This window comes from Leucopleurus acutus (genome assembly GCF_964270905.1).
Source record: "Leucopleurus acutus genome assembly, chromosome: 10".
NCBI classification, from domain to species: Eukaryota; Metazoa; Chordata; class Mammalia; order Artiodactyla; family Delphinidae; genus Leucopleurus; species Leucopleurus acutus.
The window spans coordinates 76840276-76862894 of record NC_139153.1 but is presented as its reverse complement, the minus strand read 5'-3'; positions in this window follow the sequence as shown (position 1 = coordinate 76862894).

The window sequence follows — 22619 nt, the reverse complement described above, 5'->3', positions numbered from 1 at the left end:
ATGGCTGAATAATATCTCATTGGGTAAATACTCCTCTTATCTCCATTTTCTTAGTTAAGAAATTGAGATTCAGAGAGGTTAAGTAACTTGCCCAAGACCACACAGCTAGGAAGGGGTGAATCTGGGGCTAGAGTCCAGAGCTGACACCTATCCTCTTAACCATGCTATGCTATTTGAGAGTCAGTACCAGTTGTGAAAATACGAGCCTCAGTTTGACACCTATGACTTAAGGTGAATATATGTACATACTCTTGAATCCACAGGCAACTAAGATCAATTTTCCAGACCTTCAAGGCTTTGAATAACAGATCACAACAGGTGACTAGAATGATTGAAGGGTTAGTTGAGGAAAGTTAATGGGGGAGCCACTTGGGCTTTCAAATATATGCTGCAAGGTATCACCTAAACAGTCGCCACCAGGATGAAGTGCATTGGCCTCTTATTTTTCTAACATGTTCTAAAGCCAGTTGGAAGGTAACACCTAAAATAAAATTACAAACAAAATCCTAGGAAGAACATTGTTCTGCATCTGAGATCGTACTTTCAAAGGCATTGCTATGCCAGTATCAAGTTCATTCTTATTAGAGGAAAAGAAAGAGCAATCTGATTGTGACGGGCCCTGAAACTTTGGGATCTCCTACCTGGCAGGCAATTTTGCTTTCTTAAGCATTTTGATAAGTTAACTTTGCTCTCCTGCCAAAAGGCTTCTGCTGAGAACACCCAGTTATTACTACAAATCTAAGGAACTATCACCCTATCCTATTTTCAATTTAACTTGACCTTGAAGAAATATTAAGTATGACTTGTTTAGAGGGGAGGAGAAGAGAATTACATCATTCTCCTGCCTCTGTCATCTCTTCTTAATGAGAGGAATTTCACACCAAGAGGAACTGGTGACATAATGAATTACTAATGTGTGAAGTCCTCCAGAGGACATGTACTGCTGCTTTGCAGTGATGGGACTGAAAATGTAGTACTGTAAATAGATTTTCATAAGACCTACCCTGTCACTTTGCCTAGTGAGATAAAGAAATTTCCCCATCACTGAATCTTTAGGTGAGTCGTGGGAGGAAAGAGGGAAAATGCTTAGATCTTTTTATAAAGGAAGCTTGCTGTTATATTTCACCTTCAACTTGATCTTCAAATCATATGAAATCCATATGACCTACATTTTATAATTAAAAAAAACCCAAGAAGGTGGCAATTTTATTGACCACAGATAGTTCTAAATTAAAAACAAAACAAAACAAAACAAATGAGTATTTTCAGTTAGGATTTGTCAAGTCTGTCAAAGTTCCCTGCATAGAGAACTCAGTGTTCCTGGTCATCTGAATCCTCCACATTCCACACGAATCAGCCCCATTTCAAACTCACCTATTTAGTTTGTCACCAAAGACAATGTCTGAGAGTCATTGACTCTATTCTCTCCTTTTTCAGCACATCTAGTCAGTCCCCTGGTCCCCTCATATTTTTTTAAATATGTCCCACACCTACCCTTTCACCCCCATCTCCAATACCACCACCCTTCTCCTGGCGCTGCTCTAGGCAATGACCTTTATTTTTTTATTAATTTGTATTGAAGTACAGTTGCTTTACAATGTTGTGTTAGTTTTTGCTATACAGCAAAGTGAATCAGTTATATGTATACATATATCCACTCTTTTTTAGATTTCCTTCCCATTTAAGTCACCACAGAGCATTGAGTAGAGTTTCCTGGGCTATACAGTAGGTTCTCATTAGTTATCTATTTTATATATAGTAGTGTATATATGTCAATCCCAATCTCTCAATTCATCCCACCCCCCTTTCCACTTTGGTAACCATCAGTTTGCTTTCTACATCTGTGACTCTATTTCTGCTTTGCAAATAAGTTTATCTGTACCATTTTTCTAGATTCCACATGTAAATGATATTATATGATTTTGTCTTTCTCTTTCTGACTTACTTCACTCTGTGTGACAATCTCTAGGTCCATCCATGTTGCTTCAAATGGCATTATTTCTTTCCTTTTTATGGCTGAGTAATATTCCTTTGTATATATGTACCACATCTTCTTTATCCATTCCTCTGTCGATGGACATTTGGGTTGCTTCCATGTCCTGGCCATTGTAAATAGTGCTGCAGTGAACATCGGGGTGCATGCATCCTTTCAAATTATGGTTTTCTCCGGATATATAGGCAATGACTTTTATGCAAGAGAAATCTTACCCTCAAAGCCTTTAGCGGTTCCCCATTACTATAAGAATAAAGTGCCGATACCTCAAAACAACCCATGCAAGACTCACTTTCAAAAGAATGAGATTTTGATCCCTAAAATAACCCCTAACTCCCAAACCTGCACCAGCAGGAAGCAGGTTGAGAACCCTCTGCAGCCTTCAGGCAGGGCACACTCTCCAGTGCCCACTTCAGAATGAGTCATGGACAATAAAAGGCAAGGATTCCCTTGGGCAAAGCCAGAGGTCATAGAAGCCAAATGACAAGGGACTCCTTCCAGTGGGGAGAATTAGAAGCTACTAGATGGAGCTAATCAATGAATTTACCCTACTGCCGGGGCAGAGAAGCTTCAAAATGCCTGCCAGGTTGGATTTGATAAATGCTATGGCTCTGTGATGCAGTATTTTCCATCCCATTCTTTTCCAAATGAGAGCTTTTATGGTGGTTATTCAGTTCATACCCCCACCATAGCCTATTATGTGGGTTTGGGAGTGAGGGGTGGTCACTGGACCACAGAAGCCTCACCCAAACCTGATGGATAGAATTCCCATCACCCAGAGCTTCTGGGCTCTTCCAAGGCATTAACCAGGTGGGACTTCAGGGTTTTCTTCCTTGGTGGAGGTGGGGACAGGTGGTGGAGTGTGTTCTGTGAAATGAAGGGTGCCAACTGGTATTTGGGTGGCAGAGAGATGAGCTTTGGCAGAGACTGCTATTTGCCCCCATTCTCTCCTTTTCTCTCATCGTGATTAGACTGCATGTTTTAGCCATGGGGGAATATACCCCCTACCCACCCCCCAACAGAATAAAGGCCACTTTTTTCTTAATCTTTGTTGTAATTAGAGGTTGCCCTATGACTAAGTCCTGGCTAAAGAATTGTGAAAAAAATGATATGTAGGACTTCCAAGTTGTATCCTTAGAGTGGACATGCCCCCTTCTCCTTTCCTGCTTCCTCCTCTCTGGATGTGAAAGCGATGGGAGGATCTGGAACAGCCATGTGGGTCGTTGAGACTGGCAGAGCAACAAGGTAGAGGGAGCTTGAGTTCCCGATAAGCACTAATCCCATAACATCACCCAACCACCTTCCAGAGAAATAAACTTCTGACTTGTTTGAACCACTGTTATTTGTAGCTTCTATTTAGATGTTAAGGGAAACATTGTGAAACAAGTGAATGACGTATCTACAGGCCGACATCATGGATAATATTATTTATCCCCCCACTATCTCTTACCAAGGACTTCAAAAGACTTGCACTAGTATTCAGGGTTGATATTTTCACTGGTGCCAACAAATAAAACGACCAACCCCACTTGTGTCGTGTGTTCAACGAAACCATTTCATCTTCCTCTTGGGCACATAGGAAGACTCATTTTCCCACACCTTGTTGCAGGTGGGTTGGACCATATGACTCAGTTCTGACCAATAGAAAGTGAGCGGAAGTGACACATTGCACTTCCTGGCATGATCCATAAAATCTCCCTGCTAGAGTATCCACTCTCATCTCCTCCTTTTGCGGTGACCTTGGAGACCACATGTTGAAGATGGAGATGTCACAGGACAGCTGTGAAGGACACTGACCCTGAAGGACTGCATGGAGAAGAATCCATTTGCCCAATGGCATTGAATTGCAACAAGAACAGGCAATAAGTTTTTATTGTGTTCAACTACTGAGATTAGGGGGTTTTTGGTTTTTGGTTTGGGGTTTTGGGTGTGTGTGGTGTGTGTCATTACTACAGAGTAGCATGGCCTTTGTTTTAATAAAACATATCAGGAACAATATTTTAAAAGGTTTTAAAATGTGGCTATCACTACATGAGAGCTGATTCATGTGTTAATCCCTTTAATTTGTGGGACTAACAAACACACATGTGCACACGTACACACACACACACATTCATGCATCTATTAATACTTTTTAAATTTTTTTCTTCAATATTCTCTCCCATGTTTTTGTTTCTTTCTTAAATGGTCATAATACAAGATTGAGACATCTGCTGTGGTATTGGGTTTCTTGGATAGCATGTCTCTACATTTCTGGGGCCCCTGTTGCAATAAGTTATAGTCAGTGGGAGAACCAGCTTTTCTAACTAGACAATGCTGTCTTCTAAGATGAAGGCATAAAGGTCACAATAGAATATTTATTGGTTGTTCCAATTTTTAAAAGGTGACCTTGGGGGACTTACTTTTGTTTAGACAAGGAAATCGGTGATATAACTCCCAGGGATACTTTGAGTTGCTTGGATAACAACCAGTACTATCAAATGTTAAGAAATATTCCTAACCAGTGAGCATTTTAACCTAAATCTTGAAGTTTTAGAAGAGTCCACACAAATCACCATAATGGGCAGATAGAGTTACCAAATTGTACAATTTGACTGGTCCCTTTAACGTAAGCTTTTCTTAGTTCCGTCAAAGCCTCTCATTTATTACCCACTGTGCCACTGAATCTTTAGATTTAAAATAAACAATGCGAACAAAACCAATATAATTCAGAACATCAGTGCAGCATATTTTCTTTATTGAAAAAACACACTTCAGTAACACAGCTGTGGCTTGAAAAGAGAGAGAAATTATTTTAAATGTGAGGATACAGAGAAACTGACAGCGATGAGAAGAACTAATCCATCTTTCCCCAGTGCAGTAGCCAAATGTGCCCTTTAGTTGAACACACAACTGGGAGAGAGCAAACAAATAGGAAACTAAACATCTTCTGAATAGTCTCATAGAGAGTACTTACAAACGCTTTGTACAAGTGAATTTGGCAAATTATGCTTCTAGAAGTTTCCCAAATAAGAGTCAAAATTCTAACCTTCTACAGGAAGCAGTAATTGGTGGTTTCAAAGACATTTTTACAACAATAAATTATCAAGAAGCTCAATTGCTATCACAATAAGTAAAAAGCTTAAGCTACTCATTGCCTTCCCATTGCTAAGGATGCCCTTTCCATCCTGGGTCACTGTTTTGTTTTTTTATGTTTTTTAAACATCTTTGGGTCACTGTTTTTTAATCATCCATGAAGGTTGCAAAGTGAGTACTTAACAACACATGTTGCATACTGATGATTAAATTTCAACAGTAACACTTCAGCTGGCCTTGGTCATCTAGTTTCTCAAGCTTTAAAAACAAATACACATAACAGACTAAATTTTTTTCAGAATTTCAAAATATGTATTAGAACCTGTCATTTTTTCTCTGAAGCTCTGTGAACAGGTGAAGGGTTTCTTGGCCCCAGAGGATAGCTTCATATTCCTTGTCACAATCCCCATTATTACCAGGACTCATTCTATCCAATTCATGAGTACTAGAACATTTGTACCTGCTCTGTATAGACAATAACATTTTTGAGGGGAAAATCCATTGTTTCTAGCATCTATTCAACTGCTCTTCAAACCTATTCACAGAAGGCACAACTATATGGACAGTCTACAATCTCTGAGCCATACTCTCTGAGGCCAGACTCTCATTTATCGATTTATTCACACATGTCTCAGCAATGGACACTGGGGTGGAGATGGAGAGTTGTTTGACTTTTTTTTATAAAGCATCAACTTTAATGCTTGCCTTTGGTAACTTCAGATAGATCCTAAAGATGAAAACCCAGTGAGAAAGAGAAAGTTCCAAAGGGTACTGCCCTAGCCCAGTTGAACTTATAACCAGAACAGCCTACTGTATTGTGTCCCACTAAGAAATGTGTAAAATTTCCAAGTTAAGAAATTACTGCTAAGCTTTCTGTAAATGAAACCAATTGCCACAAGAGCAAGAAATATGCAATTATTTCCATTTCAAAGAATTCCATAAATAATGCAATTATTACTCATCACAATTTTTTACAAATTTTTTGATTGAGAGATTGGCCTATTGTATGCAGGGATACATATGTTTATATAAAGACATATATACATGCATATATATGATCACATAAATAGATGAATGAATGGAAGAAAGAAAGAAAGAAGGAAGGAAGGAAAGAAGGAAAGAAAGAAAGAAAAAGAAAAGGAAGGAAAGAAGGAAGGAAGAAAGAAAGAGAAAGGAAGGAAGGAAGAAAAAGAAAGAAAGAAAGAGAAAGAAAGAAAGAAAGAAAAGAAAGAAAGAAAGAAAAGGGTTATTTCCTCAGATTCTCCCATGGATGCACAGATACATTGTGTAGCTGTAATGCTTTTTGTCATCTTACAATTTGGATAGCATACTGCAAGTCAAAAGCCCCGAAGAGATAACCCAGGCATAGTAGGATTATGCCCCAGTGGATTCAGATTAAAGTTTTATCTCTGCATGAGAACACTATTATCTTTCGTTCCAACACTTTGCTGTATCATATTCACTAGGCAGAGGTAGCTGCCTCTGGAATCAAGGCAGCTCTTCCTCTCCAAGCCCATCTTATCCAAATACGTGCCTGCTCCAGATCTTCCTCCCTCACCCTCCCACAAATGTATTAAGTCCTTGACTCATTCTGCTACGTAATTTACTTGTTCATCTGCCTCTAGATCCTTGATTTCTTTCTGTGCCCTGAAAGTCTGGGTCATTTCCCTAGCTTGATTTTCTAACCTTTGCACCTTACAGCCATGCCCCCAAAGATGCATATAATACACATTGGTGATAACACCTGTTCTAAGGATATGTGATTACCATGTCACCATATACTTCTTTCTGTGACACTTAGTTAAGGAAATGAGGAGTAAGGTTTGAGGGAAGAAGTCTGATTGTCTAGCATCTCAGTTCAGAGATAATTTTTGAGAAATAAATTATTCTGGATCTGCTTCTCTTGGTTCCCTTTTTTGACCCCTGCCAGACTCTAGCCCCAAAGCCTTCAGTCTAGCTTCTCCTACATTGATTCAACCCAAAGAAGGTAGTTCTGGTTGTCTCTGATCTTGCTGAAAAGTCTCAAGCACTTTGAAATTCTCTGGTTTTATCTAAAAATTTGCCACTTTTAACATGTTTTCTCAGGTGTGTGAGTAGGATACACATCACACTATTTACACTGAGATGACTTTGCAGGGAAGGTGATCGATCATCTTTGCTTTTATACATCTTTGTGTGATATTGTTCCAATGAGATTGTATTACTATTTAAATTTGCAAACATCAAGTAAAAAACTTTTAAAAATTCTTCTTAGTATTGTTTTTTAGTCTCTTTAGGATGAACTGAAATCTTTCTATATTTTTTCTCTCATTTGACATTTATAGCATAAGAGACAAACTTAATTACAGAGGAAATCATTTTCCCCCAACAATTCAACCTGCCACTCAAACTATTTGTAATCTACCCAAGGCTTGTCTGAAAAATAACTGGAATTTATTTCCTTTTTCATTTGGGGAGATTATATAGCCCACCTTCTTATTTAGGATGTAATTACTGCAGACTTTCTAATTTCTTTTACCAGATTGCCACAGATTCCTCTGGAAGTTACCCCCAGCATATGCCAGACACTTCGACCTACCTTAGCTATGTTTTAAGGTCTCTCTTTTCCTTAATGATATTCTTTTTGTAGAGTAACAGCCATGCTCAGGATACTTTACAAAACACCCATCTAACTTCCAGTAGATAAAGCAGGTGGAAAAGTTCTGATTCATGAAGGCCTTTCCGGCTCTATCACCAGCTTTCTGTGTTTTCTGGGAAGAGCCTTTGGGGCTCTCTGAGTTTTAAAATCTCCAAGAATGAAACATGGATAAGTTGCCTGACTTCCTAGGGCAAGTGAATGTTTTCACTGATTTGAAAGTTTGGTATGAGCAATAGCTCCCTGGGTTCATGGAATAGACATTTTTCATTCTGGACAATCACAACCTAATTAAACCAAGCAGAAAAAGAAACAAGATTTACACTCTCTTATCACAATAACCATTGACTTACACATACTTAGAAACTTAGAACCAGGAACAAAGTGACCAGGCCAGAAAAAAAAACACCTTTCTTTCTTCTTAGTGTCACAGATCCCAAAATCAGTATGTACTGCATTTCTAAGGTTGATACTTAGTGTGTGATTGGCTCTTCTGGTTTTCTCTGGCTCATTGTTCTTGAGCTGGCTGACCCTCCTCTCATCGGTGAGCTTGGAGACAGCCTGATGCACTCCTGTTTCACAGACATAAGTCTCAGGTTTGCACGCCCAGATACACCGCGTCGTACAGGGGACCCTGTTGTCATTTGTTGCTGCCTTTCTAGTCTGGCTTTATCATTCACATTTAAAAATTATTATTAACAAATTTTTAGGACTGTACATACCCATATCATATTATTTGATTCCCCAAATAATTATTATCTTCATCTCCAAATAAGCAAACCAAGGCTCAAAGAAATTAAATGATTTTCTCAAGGCCGTGTTGTCAAAAGTATAAGAACCGATTCCTTAACTCCCATTGTCTAACCCAAGGACCAGTGCTCTTCTTGTTATATCATGGTGCCTCCACATTTTTATTAAGTTTTAAATTTACACCTTCCTTAATTATGAGAGGAGAATATAATACATAATGAGATCATGATGCTTTACTCTCTATCTCTCCTCTTTTAATCTGTCTGGAGACATGTATTTTAATCACCTGCAATGAATGATTGCTTATTAGATACTATTATGGCCTAGCTATATACAGGACTAAAACCTGCTGAATTCCCTTGGTAATTATAGCATGTGGGGAAAAAAACCTATCACACTTGCTTACTCTGACCTACTTTAATGAAGTGATCACGTTCGTTATTAGCAGCATACATCCCAATGTTCCCTATCTCCATGCAAGTCTGTCTCAGCCAAAATAAATGCCCAGTTAATCAGAAGTGTTTTAGTTTGCCTCAGTAAAGCTCTAAAAATGCTGGCGCTTAATTCTGTGTAGATATTATACAACTGTTCTTCTTCCCATGACACATTTGAAAATAATTGCATAATTCTAAAACTGTTCTGCATGATTTTACACTCAGGGGAGAATTTACCAAACGTGTACTCTAGAAGACAATACTCTGACCTTGACAGAGGAAAGTGAGATAGATAACAAAGAGCTGCTCTTCCAACTCTCCCTCAGTGCCTTTCCAGCTATATCATGGACATCTCTGCTAAGGAACCACAAAGTGGTTCCACAGAGCCTCTGCCATCACCGACAAGGCACAGGCCAGAGCTTCCAAAACAGATTGAGGTTGGATGTGGGCAGGTTTCATGATGAGCATTGGTGGAATTTTTCCTGGTCTAAAGGAGCAAAGGGACATGATGGGAGTCATAGGTTGTCCTAAAACAATGAAATCTTTAGATTTATCCTTTCCTACCCTAACACATGAGAAACATGATCTAGCTGTTAAGGAAAGCACCAGAGCTTGCCTCTAGAATATTTCTGAAAAGAGCATTACCACTTGTGGACTCTCCACTATCAAGTAATTCTGAATTAAGTCAGTCTCCCCACAAACCTCCCTTTTCTTTGCTTCCACAGTTCACATCAACCAGAACAAGCCAGGAGTCAGGGGCAGTCAAAAGAAAATGCAATGGACATAAATATTGCGGTTCTAATTCCAGGACTGTAACAAACTTCTGACCTTGGTCAAGACACATACCTTTTCTGTGCCTTATCAGCTGAATAGGAATAACACCCATCCTACCCTTTTCATAAGGCATTGGTAATAATCTAGAAAGTACAAAGCGCAATGGAAATAGAAAATAGCATTATTAAACAAAATCCTTAGCCTAGTGACTCTGACCAAGTGTGCTTTGTTGTCCCTTTGTTTCCCTTGTCACTATGAGAAAACAAGAGGATATCAAAGCCGCTAGAGGATGCTCATGTCATCAGATATCGCTAACCCCTCCTCTCCAAATGTACAGCATGGTGGATGAGAGCTCAGGTTCCAGGGGGTCACACACCTCTGGAGGTAGTTCCTGCCCCTGTCTCTTACCTACTGTGTGACCTTCATCAAGTTATTTCATACTTCTGAGCTTCAATTTCTTCATCTGAAAACAGGGCAATATATTCATCTGGAAATCCCATCTCAAAGTATTATTATAAGGATTAAATAAGGCAATCAATGCATATGAAAATGTTTTATAGAAAACTTGGCAAGTACTGAGTGCCTAGTAAATGTTGTAAATATTTTCTCTTAACATTTCTTCCACTTGATATAAATAGGATCTGCTGGAAATAAAGAGTTCTAGACTCAATTAAGTTTGGAAGATATTGGTTTAAATTTCTTACACGCAGATTTCTCAGAACCATTAATATGTTAATGTACAGGGAACCTCTTCAAAAAGGAGAGATGGTGTCTAGCATTTGCCCAGAGTATTTGAAGATTAAAACCCTTTATTTTTGCAGTAGCTTTTCAGGACAGAGTTTTCGTGCATCATAGTTTGGGAAATCTTGTTCTCACAAATCAGATATTCATAAAATTGTGGTGTAATCCCAGGATGTTATTTGCTTCAAAATAATGGGGGAAGAGTGAGAGGGAGGTAGTGGATGAGGGTAAACATGGAATAAGATAAGCTATGTGTTGATCATTGTTGAAACTGCATGATGGCTATGTTGGAATTCATTGTACTATTTCTCCTTTGTATATGTTTGAAATATTCCATAAAAATTTCTTTTTTCCAAAATTCCAAAATTCTTTTTGAAAAGATACTAAGCAAACCAGAAACACACACACACACACACACACACACACACCAAAATCCAAGAGGAATGGCTAATCTTCTGAGGTTCACAGACCCATTCGTGCAAAGGTAAATTATCTGCTCCTCTCACTAACTTGGAGATGAAACTCTTCACACACCTGAAAGAACCTGAAGAGGTCACCCATGGAGACAGTAGTCAAGGAGAACCCAATTAGCTTAATTTTTTCGCTCATATGCCTACAAGATACACTAGTACAGCCCAAACCAACCAACCCCACTTTAGCAGAAGGAAAAACAGAATCAGCGCTGGATTACAGAGAATTGAATATGCCGAACATTCCATTGACCCGATGCAGTAAGAAATAGGCTGGACTTGAAGGGTCGTGTACATTTTTCATTTTAACTAAAGCTGTCTTCTGGGAATGCCAAGGTTTCCAGCTGCCAGGGAAAGGATGTGCAGTTGACCCAGAACCTATTTCACTTGCCAAAGTGCCCAATTTATTATATGAACAGAATTCTCTCTACTGATAACAATGAAATCACCACACTACTATCACTTGTTGGCTTTTTGGACAAATTCTCCCTAACTGTTCTCTTGCTCTAAATGTCATTATTTTAAACATACCTCATTATTTGTAATTATGCCCAATTAAAGGTACTTGCATATTTGCATCATGTATTTAATGATTTAAACTCATTTTAGGGCATTAACAAAATTCTATTATTCATTTAATCTTTAGAAAGTTCTCAGCTAACCAACCTGCCACCAAGATTTGTGTTCATGCATTAGTCATTTCCCAACTAGACCACTTCAGTCTCCAAGCAGGGCCTTTTTATTCATCTCTTATATGTTTATAATCCACTCAAAATTTATAAGATACTGAAGTTTGTTTCCATCCTCTAAATTTCCTATCTCCACTCTCCCTCTGGTCAAGCACTATGACTTTCTTTTTCAACTAAGAGTTACCTTTGAAATTAAGGTAGACTCTTCTTATTTTGTTCCTATTGTACAGTTCAAATAAAGAAAAAATAAATTAAAAAACAATTCTATTGAGTTATAAGAATAATGGGTCTCTGTTCTCCTCTTTACAAAAAAAAAAATTGATTCAGGTTGCCCTGGTTTGACTTCTTATTCTCTAAAGACGTCTAATAGGGGACGTTCCGAAGATCCTTAAGGTAGAAAAAAAGAAAAGAAAAAAAGAGGAGGAAGTAATTCAATTGTGAGAATTGGGCAGTTTCTGCACACATGGGACCCACATCTGGCAACCTGCATCTGCAATGACCTCCACATTAACTGTCATGATGGAACCTCTGAGCACAGGAAGCCCACACTATCCTCACGGAGACTGGACTTGACCTGGAAAAAACCCTAGGGAGGTACTCAGATACTACGGTAAAGGCATCAGGACCAAACCTGCCTCCCTAACCTGGCAACCCTTCCCATCAGCAGAAGACCCCTATGCGTTGCTTTGTCAGTTCTAAAATATATTTTCACCAATGCACGCTCATGTCTGCCCAGCACCTCTACTGTAAGAGAACAAGTCAAATTACAGATGGGGAGTGAAGCTGACCCAGAAGAAGACACAGACTGACCTCCTTGAATCAGCTCTGGGTCCAGATGAGCTCTCAAAAGCCCAGTTCATTAGAACATCAGTCCCTTATTTACTAGATTAAGGTGTGCAGGGGAGGATGTTGAAAATGTGGGTCTCCAGCATTCTGTAGTTGGTAACTCTGCCATTATCCTAGAATGGGACCACTCAGCTAGTTGACCTCAGTGTTCCTAGGGTGCATCATTATTCTGACATTCCTTGTAAATTACTTTTCTCCTAATAGGGCAAATAGGGTGGGGGTGGGAGGTCAGAGAACCAACATTTGTAAGCTAACATCTCTGTATGTGCCAGACACCATGTGAGCAATTTAGATGCACTCTTCAGAGCCAGTAAGTATGTTATTCCCATTGTAGAGAAGGAAAAATTGAGTTTCAAGGAGAAGCATACCACCAGGTCAGTGGGAGATTCTAAAACTAAATCCAGACCCTAATCATACCACACATTCACACACACACACACACACACACACACACACACACACACACACACACACACACACACACACACACACACACACACACACACACACACACACACACACACACACACACACACACACACCCCAGAAGGACAGGGGTGGGGATGGATATTGTCATTGACGACAGCTTCTCCCATGAATTTCTTTTTCCTTTTCCCACATGTAAGTGGTCCTGCAGATTCAAGCTTTCCAGATGCATCTCATCCTGTTCCCTTCCTGAACATTCTAATGGTCACTATTCTAGTTCAGGACTCCCTTCTCTGTTCCACTTGCCTAGCCTCCCAACTCCTGTCCTTGTCTTCTACTCCTGAGATATATTGCCTAGAATGAAATGCAACCTCCTCAGACTAACCTGTAAGACCCTCTAGGATCTGCCCCCTACTCACCTGTACAGCCTAACTTACTCCTACACAGTCTTTGATCCATCCAATGCAAACTGTTTTCTATCCTCTGGTCATGCCCCTCAGGGGCCAGTCCCCTGGCCTCCTCCCATACCCAAAAACCTAACCCATACTTTAAGTTTCTTCTCAAACTACTTCCTCCTTAAAGCCAAACTATCTATCCATCTATCCCTTGACCCTGCCCTTCCTGTTAGAAAACAAGCTCCTTGAGGTTTACATTCATGTCTGATTTAACATCACTATCCAGTCATGTGTTGGACCAAGGTCATACAACTAACCGGGGACAGAAACCAGTTCTGACAACTCCCTTAGCAATATTCTTTCCAATCAGATTGTTGCTTGGGGCTTTGCTGGCATCACACAGGGGCTTATGCTATTCAGAACAGCCAAAGCCAACGGTATCCTTGAAGTGTTTCCTTCAAATATATGGGAGGGACCTCGGATGACACTTCTGGATTATCTATGACAGATTAGCTTGTGGATTTGTGAAGTTTGAGCGTTTCATTTGAGGAATCTGATCAACAGACATGTGGGATGATAAAATTATCAACTAAAGAACATTTTCTCCCAGAAATTAAAAAAAACGATGATAACATTGGTTCATAAACAAGTCTCATTAGCTCTCTAATGGCCAATCTGCCCACAGAACAGACTCCTTCGTTTAACTAAATTACTCTTGCCAGGCTCCACATCTCTCACATTTGGCATGACAATTTCAAAAATATACTGTATTATGTATTGGGACCTTCATTTGAATAAATATACATTCTGAGCAACCACTCTGGACATCGTTTTGAGTTTCTGGGGAACTAAACTGAGTGTTCATTTTTAGACATTCTGGTTCATTTCCAGAATAAAAAACAAGAAATTAGTGAGCAACTATCTGAATTATCCTGGGGGAGAAGGCAGGAAGAGGTACAGTTTTAGGTGGGAGAAAAATAATCTCTATCTCATTTCAATAACTGAAGTCAGAGTTTTTTCAATCAGGAAGAGCATTTCCTTTTCCTTTGCTACCCATTACCCACAGCCAATGAATCCCCAACTCTTACCAATTTTTATTTCCAAACTACATCTATCATCCGTCTCTTCCTCTGAAGCCCCGGTACCCCTGTTTAGACCCATATCACCTAGATTAGCATTCCCTCTTATTCCTTCTTAAAACTACCCTTCTCAAACCGAGGAACATATAACAACCACCTGGGATGTTTATTTAAATGCAGATATAAATAAACACCACTAGATTTAAACATCACACAGATTTAAATAGGTACCACTCCACAAAGAGTCTGATGTAGGAGGTGTGGAATGGGGCCTGAGGATTTCCATTTTAAACAAGCATCTCAGGCAACTCTGATAGATGAGCTTCAGTTGCCACATTTGGATGAGAATGAGGACTACTCTGCCCTCAAATATATGATCCCAAAATGGAAATCTGGAAACAATCTGCATAGACTGAAAACACTTCCATAGTTCCCCACAGTCGACTGAAAATAAAGGAAGCTATACTTGTGCTAAATTAAATCAAGACAACATTAAACCGAACCAAGGCACTACACTGCTGAATACGGAATAAACCACTCCCTTACTTCCTTCCAGTATCACAGGTATACTTACAATGTCTATATACATAACCTTCAGAATTATTCAGTTAATTATGACCAGTAAGGGCATGGCCGCCATGCTTACTGGCATGGTGCCACCGCCTAGGAAATTTAGGGTGACCAAGGGGTGAGGCAACGGCTAGATATTCTAGTCAGGGTGTTTGTTTTGCTGCTAAATGATGCACACAATGATTTAACCACTTCTGGTATTTTCTCCAGGAGCTAAATATAAATAAATAATTTTTAAACGAATTTAAAGGAGTCCTTTTTATATCAACTTTTGCAAGCAAATATTTTTTTGTAGAGTTTGCCTAGAAGAAGTCGTTGCTCTCCTCTGCCACAGAGTCCCCCGTTTATGAGATCCTCCAAGTCGCCGTGTCCACCCGCAGGGACCGGACGAGCAACAGCTGCATTAACCCCGCACAAGACAGGAAATTCTCTTGTTCATCCACTGTCTCATGCACCTCCACTGCCCTCTCATCTCTGCCTTATCCACTCAACCCATTACAGTCCAGGGGCTCTTGATTCTTACCATGAAGACCCCTGAGCCAGCTGCTTCTCACAGCAGTGCTTGCCTGGTCTCCTGGCTCCAGGTGGACCAGACTGCTGATTTCTGGGACTGTCCTGCTCCCAGCCCACACCCTCCGTTGCAGGCTCCTCCCTGGTGGCTGCCCAGCTACCTCAGCTAACAATACCAGGAGAAGGCTCAAAAGAGATGGTGTCGTAAGCAGCTCTTTGCAGGAAACCGCCCTCAGCAGGAAGCCCCTTTACGTGTCACTTTAGCAAAGCTGTATCGTAACTAACTTTGAAACTAGGCACCCCTATGCTCTACTCATCTCCCGCCCAAGCGCACCTTTCAGATCTTTTAGTCACACAATACCTTGCCTAACTTGTCAGTTCTTTCTGTAGATCAAAGCAGTAGAAATGAAAAATAAGTAATTAACAGATGACCAGATCTCTTCCCTAGCTTCCCCTTCAGTAGTCTCCCGAACAAACTGTGTGACCAACCTGTGTGAACAAGATAACATCTGGAGGCAGATCACGGGGAGTCGAAGAGTCTGTACACAAGCCTGCACACAGTAGGGCACGTCGACGACATGTTTGACCACCATCTCAATGATTAACCGAGACTAGTTCCCTGTTTCCCTTTAAAAGTTTTCATGGACCAACAGAATCTTCAGAGGTAGTCTTTGGGGGACGCTGAGTCCACCACCTCCCCAGATTGCCGGAATTCTGATTAAAGGCACCTTTACTTTCTATCAACGTTTCTGAGTATTGATTTGGTAAGCAGGAAGCAGCGGGACTTGAGTTGACAACAAAGGGTAGGGTCTTTTCTCCTCTTGGGCATCTTCCCTATCTTAGGACTAGTATCATCTTCAAAGAGTTCTTGGTTTCATCCTCACCCTGAGCTAAGGGCTTTGTTTCAAGCTCTACTGCAGACTTAGATTCTCTTTTGGATGGATGCCCTGCCAGTTCCCCAACGGCAGCGAGTTCCTGCAAAACCCGAGCTTGGAGGTATTTGTGTGGTGTTCAGGTCTGGTCCTGTATTTAGAGAAGGGTGCCAGGTTCTCCACTCTCCGGGAGTGTTGAGAGTGACTTGCTACTCTCATGCTATTATTCTTCACTTCCTATGCTTTAAAGCTTTTGATCAGTTTGGGCTCATCCATGGCTGTGCTTCCTACATGGATGGAATGTCAAAATGTGTAGCTTCAGATATAATTCTGGGCAGTTTGGATAAATCCCACACGTTGGCTGCTGTCGAATTTGGCTCCTTTTTCAAATGGATCAGATGCTTTTCTTTTCCTCTAACAAAATTAGATTTTGTTCACTTGGGTGTGTGGGCAAGTGGATGTAAGTAAGAAAATACTTACAAAAGTGTAAGTCTTGGTATCAAGGGAAATTTCCTTCTCTCTAAATAAGTTAGCTTTGAGTAGGAAATCCCACTAAAACACGCCTGTAGGCGAGGAACGTGTTGACTCGCCCACCAGCCTCATGTTCCCTTCCCCTGGTTTTGTGAGAAGGAGAATCTAGCCAGCTTTGAAAAAATACCCAAGCTCTTGTTCCGAAGACTACACTGTAGGCAACAAGGATTTAGACCACACGCTACACATCGTACACAGACATTAACAGGTTAAAAATCCTAAATAAGCCTTCAAAACGGAATCTTCTCTGCTCTAACTACACTCCCCAGCTAGTAACCTGAGGGCCAGGTAACTATTTGAGAATTTCTATAACTAGCTTGAAACCTCAAAGAGAATTTCTGATTCTGCCTCTATTTCCATAAAGACCCATAGTGGGAAATTATAAGGTTCTCACCTCAGTGAAGGGCTGATCATCTAGATCCTTCCGTTAGAACTAAATAGACAAGGCACTCCTGCCCCCTTCTCCTTCCAGAAGGGCTCCCACTGGAATGGAGCAAACCTCTACTCTCCTAGTCTAATGCACTACCTGCTGCCTCCAAATGTGGCTTAAACAGGTGAGCATCTTCCCGAGGTGGCAATTCCTAACACTAGCTGTGTTGATCATAGCAGCTTTCATTTATGGTATAATTTCAGTGGACCAGAACTGTCCTAAGAACCTTACAAACTTAAATCACTCACAACAAATCCTAATGAGGTAAGACTGTCCCTAGTTCACAGCTAGGACAAATCAGGACATTGAGCGATCGAGTCATTGGCTTATGCAGCTGGTAAGTGACAGAACCTGAGTTTGAGATCAGCTCTGGGTGAATGAGCAACCATACTCAGTACTTCTAAACAATGCTGTCTCTCTGATGCTCTAACCTTTGTTTGGGAGAAAATGCATAATTTCCCCAAACCGCCTAGCTGGCCCAATTTTATTGTAACCTGGGGAAAGAAACAGATTTGTGAACTTTGCCTTTGCTCAAACCAAGCGTTCAAATATCCAGAGATTATGGCAGATCCTTGCCCCAGGCAAGGAATGAATTCAGCTCGAAAAGACTTGTCAGAAACCCCGTGGTTCTCTGCTCATCTGGGGCACAGAAGCACCTCTGCAAATCCGCTTCCAGGATCTGTCTTGACATTTTGCGTTTTCTCACAGTACGCCATCAAAGTAAACCCTACTGGCGTCTGTAGATCTCCATCTAAAAATTTTTACTATTAAAACCATTTATAATGTAGATAGAGGTCAAGACTTTGCCGAAACCCCCAAATTCTTAAAGAACTGAAAGCACATCCTCCCCTTTTTTGCATCTCCCAAAACATTCAGGACAGTGTAGACTACAGGCCCTTTAATAAAAGCTTCCTGAATTCAAAGCTGAATGAGAGAATGCAGTATTTGCCTCTGTAGATTTGGTCAATGTTAAAACCAAATTAAAACCAAACCAACAATAATGCACATATACAGTTTGAATGACTTTTGCTCTCAAATATGTTTCATGTAATGTATATAATGTCTGTCTATTCTAGAGCCTGTGATACATGTGAGGGACATATATATATATATATATAAAATTTATTTCATCATCAGATGATAAAACTGGGAAGATCCCTACATACAATTATACACAATGCTACTGCACACTTAATAGACTACAGTAGAGTGTAAACATAACTTTTATGTGCACGGGGAAATTACAAAATTCGTGTGACCTGCTTTATTGCAATATTCCATTGATTGTGGTGGTCTGGAACCGAGCCTGCAATATCTCCAAGGTCTGCTTGTATATCTTCACTCTATAAAATGTCCTCTGACATTTCGAAAGTCTTTAAGACATTTTGTTATGCAGGCGTCAGTGACCCCTTCAGTATCCTACTCTCAGTCTCCTCCGCTCTTCCTGTTTCTCCCTCATTTGCACTAACTTAATGGAGAAGCATTCCCATTGGTGGATTTGGGGTTCATATTTCTAAAGCTCATTAGCGGTGGTATTGAGTTTTTCAAGGTGGATTTGGGGTTCATATTTCTAAAGCTCATTAGAGGTGGTATTGAGTTTTTCAAGGGAAAACTAAATGAGAAAAATTTTTTAGTTACCACTTCAGTTCTAAATAAGCATCATGCTTGATTCTTGAGACAACTATATTTCTAAGAGTCAAATAATAGGATTTTACTGCATAATATACTCCTGTTGCCTCACTCTACTTGGAAAAAATCAAAATGTATTTGGAATTTACTATGATTCTTGAAATCCAACCTTTCAAGTTAATAGGGCATTTCTTTTCTTAATTCCCATTTCACAAATTCATTTATTCATTCACTCATTAATGAGACAGGTCATATTTAAATGGAGGTCCATAGAAGCAAGTGAATAAGTGAACTTAAAGAATAAATCAGATATCTAGGATGTTACATTCTCGATTTAATACGCTAGCCCATACTTCCAAATCTTTCCCAAATCTTAACCTGATAGCTACCCTTTTGATGACTGATTTCAACCATTCAGTTTCCTAGTGCCCATCCCACATCAGGCACTGGACCAGTCACCAGAACCTAGAGGAGAATAGACATAGCGCCTGCTCAAGATTTCAAAGTCTGTCTTACACACAACCACATCAGCACACAAAAGGAAATGTCTTTCTTTAAGCTAAAGTAAACTTACATTAGTAGAGGTGTCTGGAGACTACACAGGGCTTTTTCAAATCATTGGAAGACCCTGGGGGTGGGGCAATTACCCACCGGCAGGCCGGTGTATACAAGCTCACCCTCCAAGAATCATTCTTTTCTTCCTCCATTCTATCCCAAGGACCAGCTCTGTCCTTCCCTATCGATACCGGGAACATTTCTGGAGCCTCCCAGATCCCAGAGTACCACAAAAAAAAATGTAAAACTACAACATGGAGGATCACTTTTTAAATCATATTTTCAAATTGGAAGCAGAAGAGAATTTTCGGAACTTCCCTCAAGGCTCCTAGAATTAAACGCTTCCTCCCTTCGCCCCACACCCCCATCACTCTACTAACCTTTTCTTGTGCCTGCTTTTCAAAGCTGTGTTAAAGACCACATTCCAGTTAACCAGTTAGTAAATGACAGGGTATGGTCTACCTTCAGGGACTTCCTATGTCAGTGTTAAATTCTACCTTCTAAGCAAACCGACACTCATCTGAATGCTCTTTTCTACTTATTCCCTCCAACGTTTATTTCCATAATCATTCCCTCAGAAACAAAACAAACAAAAACTCCTTCACTTCATTTTCTTCAGGTTGAGACCAACAATTTCCTCCTTAACATGCTTTTCGTACCTGCTAACTCCCAAACTCTATAATCCCCATATCAACCGGTATGAAATGTAGATTATTTTTAACCACTATTTTAAATAGCTTGGCCCGTGTTGTGACACTGTGTTCAACGCATCCCAAATAGTTCCTTATCTGCCCTCCGTCCCACTCCCACATGCATTTTTCCTTCTGTAGAAACCATCATCCTCCCAGTTTCCTAAGCAGACGCCTGTAGGTCATCCTGACTCCTCCATTCTCCAGGCAATCAATTGCCAAGATCCCCTACTTCTTAAAAGATTTTAAATTTAAATATTCTCATCTTAATTTCTGTTACCATTCCTTAATCCAGGCCCCCATTAACAGTTGTAATTTCTTTATAAAGCTGCCTAACTTGTCTCCAAATCTCTAATCTTGAACCTCATCCCCACCCAGGACAATCCACCCTCCATATGGCCATCAGGCCGGTCTTTCTAAAAATCATAAGCTTGGACTTCTCTGGTGGCACAGTGGTTAAGAACCCGCCTGCCAATGCAGGGGACACGGGTTGCAACCCTGGTGCAGGAAGATCCCACATGCTGCGGAGCAACTAAGCCCATGCGCCACATCTCCTGAGTCTGTGCTCTAGAGCCCATGAGCCACAACTACTGAGCCTGTGTGCCACAACTACTGAAGACCTTGCGCCTGGAGCCCGTGCTCTGCAACAAGAGAAGCCACTGCAATGAGAAGCCCACGCACACAACGAAGAGTAGCCACGGCTCACCGCAACTAGAGAAAGCCCGTGCACAGCAAGGAAGACCCAACACAGCAAAAAATAAAAGTAAATAAATTTAGATTAAAAAATAAAAATCATAAACTTCATTTCTTCCTTCCCCTGCCTGAATTCCCGCAAGGTCTCTGCATTACCTTGCAGGTAAAATTCACAGAACAGCATAAACAACAAAGGCCTTGCTGACTACAACTTCCAGGCCCACTTCTGACACCCAGCACCCACCCTAATCAAAATTAGAGCAATTGCTAACATGTAAGGGATGCTCCCTCTGTTTCAGGCACGGTGCTAAGTGACTTATATGGATATTTTCTCTTCTAAGCCTCACAATGACCCTGTGAGCAAACTCCTGTTACTATCCCCATTCTACAGGCCCTCCGAAGGGCCCAGAGCTGGGGTGCAGACACAGACTTTCTTCTCTAAACCTGTGTCGCTCTCCACCTGTGGCAGCACACTTTTTCACACCTCTATATTTTCTGCCTAAAAGTCCCTGGCCTCTCTATTTTCAGGACAATCCTGCTTCTTTTCTCAAGCAGTCCCAAGCCCCAAGTAGAGTTGTCACTCCTTTTGCTTTCATCATAGAGTGTGTTTTATACACACATCTATTTAGTATTTTTCTTAAACCACTGACACACAACAACCCATTCCTGGTCCCCCACCCCAACTCTGGAGGAAACTGAAAGACCAAGAAACTGCAGGTGTCCTGCACTGAAGGCTGAACCCTGGAGGAGGGTCCATTCTCTATCCATCCTTGAGTGAAAGGAGTGGGGAGGGGTGGAGAGAGTACCAACAGCCCCTCCCTTCCCTTCCTCACTTCTCTCACCAGCCGTTGTCAGAAAAGCAGGATCAGAATCGGTGCATTATGTTCCTAGCAGGAGCGGGAGGTAGATGGGAGCTGGGAGCAGGGGTAACACGTGGTTGGCCTTAAATAGAGAACTGTAGTAGAGATGGCCTTGCATGCTGAATTAGGAGAGAAGATAGACGTGGAGTTGAAGGCCAGTTTAGACCTAGTATTTACATGCCCGCTGCCTTTACGAACTCTTAAAGGGCAGGCATCTGCATCTCTTTACCTGCGGACCTCACAAGGTATTTGTTGCGAAAAAAGAAGGAACAAAAGAAAGAACAAAGGTAACAAAGAATAAAAGAAACAGCACTTATACAGAGCTACGTTCACTAAATTCGTTTCTTAAATAATTATAGCTAGTAATGCCCTGTCACATCCACTACAGTAGTATGTAGAACTTAATGAAAAAATCCACAAGAGTAAAATTATCATCAGTGGGAATCTCTTTGGTCCTCAAATTCTGAGATACAAGAGAGTTTTCCATTGAGGGATTTAAGGCAAAATTGATTTCCTTAGAGGACTACTTTGTGGCATCACTACCATTAGGGTGTGACCCTCTGTCCGCATGAGAAGAGAGAGGCTTCAAGAATCAGGAGCACCTCCCGGTCAAAGAGCCTGTGGCCCAACACCCTGCCCCCATGATCACCCACCTAAATGAGCCCCAGAAACGGCCTCCCTGGCCCTACATTAAGAAATAATAATGATGATGTAATGAAATTAAATATGCCCTAATAAATAAAACTTTTAAACATTTTTCTTAATACCTCAGGCTTCACACTATGTACCATGACAATAGGTTTTAAAATAGAATTAAAAAGAAAAATATTCCAGGGAGCCTCATTCTAGTAATATTCCTTGAAGTAGTAACCTATCATCTAGTTTCCATTTGGCCACTGGAATTTCCTAGCAAATCTTGGCCTAAAGAAAAAGAGGGAGAGGGTACAAAATATAAAAATATAATATCGAGATA